Consider the following 4,350-nt stretch of genomic DNA (forward strand, 5'->3'; position numbering starts at 1 on the left):
GTTTCACGTCCAAGATGGCATTCGTCACAAATCTGCTCCGGTCGGAGCAAACTCTAACGTTGCGGCCAGTACCGGTCCCGACCGCCGTACCTCCAGATGTTTTCGTCGGCGTACGTACCCCACCTCTGCGGTCCTTCATTCTGCGCTGCGTGGCCGTTATTGTGTTCAACTCGCTGCGTGATTTGAAAACACGGAAGTGCCCTGCCAGGTGAGAAGTTGAATCCGCTGCGGCCGGTTCAAAATAGCTGCTTATTCCACCTCATCCTGTTGGTTCCAGGAGCTGGGGCCACCGAAGTCACGCACGGACAATTCAAACTGCATATTCCGTCGAACCAAGTAATATTTTTCCGCCGGAACACTTCAATCCGCAATCACCGACAAAACCCGAAAAATCAAGCCAAACTCTATCTAGTTTGTTTTGAACTTTGACAGTTCAAAGTTTTAGTTGCGTTGCTAGCGTGTTGCCAAATATGGTAACTCGCTCCCAACCGAGGCGTTACGTTTTAGTTTAGCAACGCATTTGGCAACGACCGGTGTGGGAGCAAAGTTACTATCACGCGTTACAAAACCTTAAAACCTGCCTAATACTCACGCTGGTAAGGTTGCTCTAAAAGTTAAACTCCCAAAATACGTATTTTTCAAAATTATTAATCGATAATATTATCGTCCTAATGATACGATAGCGGTTATCGTTATCGTCGGGACGTTATAGTTCTTTCGATAATTTTATTGGCAGCAATTTTTTTGAATCATTCTTAAATTGACTTAATCCATCAATATCATGTTAAATTGTCAATGCATTAACTAAGAATACAGCAAAAAATTGTGTAAAAATGGAAGCTGTAAAATGGAATGTTTAAAAAAGGAATGTGTAATATTACATCTATTTTAGACGAAATGCAGCCGAAAATTTTGCCAAACACATTTTTCTCTAAAAATGTTTAATATTTCTACGGAAGGTTTAATTTTACCACGACTTTGATGCAATATTGCACACAACAGTTTTCGAACAACAACATTGAAAGACGGCGACTGCAAATTTGATAACTGTCAAAGTTTTTGTTCTGATATTTGCTAAAACGAGTCGATTCGCCGTGTTTTTGTGCAAGTTAAGATAAATTAAGTAATTTTCAGTCGTTTGTGGTGCTTTTTGCGATTGTGGTAAGTAAAGTTGAACTATTTGTGAAACAGGAAGGGTTCAATTATCTAGCGGAATCGGCAAAATACTCGTTCCTGCCAGTTCCGCCTGCTGTGTTCCGGTTCCCCTTACACCCGCTAAGAATCTGCCTCGGCGAACCCGATTCCTCCTTCTATGTGCTATGTTCAGTCGCACCTGTCTCCGGCTCGAATTTCTCCCTTTTCGAATCCGTTTGTAGTACCGAAAAAGTGATTAGTTTTTATTGACAGTTTTGATTATCCGGCAAAAATTTCTTTTTTCAAATCAAATTTACTCCATTAGGTTCCTCCAAAGATTCAAGGATCAGCAGATTTCGGAAGAAGTGGTTATTTTGTCTGGGAGATGAAGACTTCCGACAAGAGCAGCCTGTCCACGATGGTAATCGTTTTCGAAAGGAGGAGGACCAGTGACGGTAATCCGGATTGACTTAATTCCGCACTTCGTGTAGGTAAGAAAAAGGTACGGTGGGCTTTTTGCGTGGACATTTTTTTTAATGATTTGGATTGGACCATCACAACTAGTGCCAACCCGTAAGTTCCAGTGAGAATCGATCACAGCTCTGCAGCATCCACCAAGAGGCGACCATTTACAGACTACGGAATCTGGCACCGGGCACTGCCATTTGTAGCAGTATGTTCGACGAGTGGCTTCCGGCCGTGGAGGACGGAGTCTTCCTGCTGAAAAGTAGATTGGCCACCATTGGCACCCCGGCAGCGTATATCCTGCAGCATTCGAGGGTTGGGAGCTGGGCGATGGTTGATCATCCGCTCATAATAGGTATGTTTTCATTAGAACTGTATTTACTTGAAGTAAATTTTAATCAATGCTCACCATTCAACAGACTTCCATCCTACGGTGGAACTACCTCGAGATTTCTGGCTGAAGTGACCTGCAGCTTTGGGCCGCCGTTTCGCCTCCTCTGAAAATTGCCGAGATTCCCTCGAAAGCTGTCACCCGTCACCAGACCCACGATCAATGCAAGAGGAGGTGACGACAATGGACAAAAACAAAACAGAATGTGGTAAACGAAGTTCCCGGACGGTTAATCCGATCCATGAAAGTGGCTCGCCAACGAACAGAGCATTGTAAACCCCGCAGTTATTACAGGACGAACCGCCACCAACCTACTCGACGCCCGGTCAAGTTTTCGCTACGAATCACAGTGCCAACCAACCGAGTTCCGGACTCATCACTGGCTCGGTCTCATTGATCACACTGCTACGCTGAGTCGGGCACCGCCGGAAACCTGCTATTCACCTTTCGCACAAAAACACCGTAAGTGATTAATTTGAATGAATTATTGTATAATTACACTTATATTGTTAAATCTGTATTTTACACCACGAAAATCCCATAAAATAAAAGATTTGTTCAACAATTCCTTTTGTTTATGTTCTTTGTAATTGATGACAACTCGATATCTATCCCCTCATTCCTTCTGCTTCAAATTAAACATTTTGCCTTCCTCACTGAGGTAAGGCTATAATCCTGCTCTAAAAATGAACTTTGTATAAAAACGTCGTAGACCCACCTTCATGTATACATATCGACTCAGAATCGAAAACTGAACAAATGTCTGTGTGTATGTGTGTGTGTATGTGTGTGTGTATGTGTGTGTGTATGTATGTATGTGACCAACAAACTAGCTCATGTTTCTCGGCACTGGCTGAACCGATTTGACCCGAACCTGTTGCATTCGACTTGGTTTAGGGTCCCATAGATCGAGTTTTATACAGATTAAAGTTTCGATAAGTAGTTCAAAAGTTATGTATAAAAATGTGTTTTCACATATATCCGGATTTCACTTAAATGTATGTAAACCAAGTCCGGGTCCATCATCCGACCCATCGTTGGTTAGGTTATCAAATGACCTTTCCAACGAGTCCAAAACATTGAAGATCTGGCAACCCTGTCTCGAGATATGCCCACTTAAGTGATATTGATGTACTTTTTGGAAGCCGGATCTCACTTAAATGTATGTAAACTATGTCCGGATCCACCATCCGACCCATCGTTGGTTAGGTTATCAAAAGACCTTTCCAACGAGTTCAAAACATTAAAGATCTGGCAACCCTGTCTCGAGGTATGGCCACTTAAGTGATATTTATGTACTTTTTGAAAGCCGGATCTCACTTAAATGTATGAAAACTATGTCCGGATCCACCATCCGACCTATCGTTGGTTAGGTTATCAAAAGACCTTTCCAACGAGTCCAAAACATTGAAGATCTGGCAACCCTGTCTCGAGATATGGCCACTTAAGTGACATTTATGTACTTTTTTGAAGCCGGATCTCACATAAATGTATGTAAACTATGTCCGGATCCACCATTCAACCCATCGTTGGTTAGGTTATCAAAAGACCTTTCCAATGAGTCCAAAACATTGAAGATCTGGCAACCCTGTCTCGAGGTATGGCCACTTAAGTGATATTTATGTACTTTTTGGAAGCCGGATCTCACTTAAATGTATGTAGAACATGTCCGGATCCACCATCCGACCAATTGTTGGTTAGGTTATCAAAAGACCTTTCCAACGAGTCCACAACATTAAAGATCTGGCAACCCTGTCTCGAGATATGGCCACTTAAGTGACATTTATGAACTTTTTTGAAGCCGGATCTCACTTAAATGAATGTAAACTATGTCCGGATCCACCATTCAACCCATCGTTGGTTAGGTTATCAAAAGACCTTTCCAATGAGTCCAAAACATTGAAGATCTGGCAACCCTGTCTCGAGGTATGGCCACTTAAGTGATATTTATGTACTTTTTGGAAGCCGGATCTCACTTAAATGTATGTAGAACATGTCCGGATCCACCATCCGACCAATTGTTGGTTAGGTTATCAAAAGACCTTTCCAACGAGTCCGAAACATTAAAGATCTGGCAACCCTGTCTCGAGATATGGCCACTAAAGTGACATTTATGAACTTTTTTGAAGCCGGATCTCACTTAAATGTATGTAAACTATGTCCGGATCCACCATTCAACCCATCGTTGGTTAGGTTATCAAAAGACCTTTCCAACGAGTTCAAAACATTAAAGATCTGGCAACCCTGTCTCGAGGTATGGCCACTTAAGTGATATTTATGTACTTTTTGAAAGCCGGATCTCACTTAAATGTATGAAAACTATGTCCGGATCCACCATCCGACCTATCGTTGGTTAGGTT

The sequence above is a fragment of the Culex quinquefasciatus genome, chromosome 3 (assembly GCF_015732765.1).
Source record: "Culex quinquefasciatus strain JHB chromosome 3, VPISU_Cqui_1.0_pri_paternal, whole genome shotgun sequence".
Lineage (NCBI taxonomy): Eukaryota > Metazoa > Arthropoda > Insecta > Diptera > Culicidae > Culex > Culex quinquefasciatus.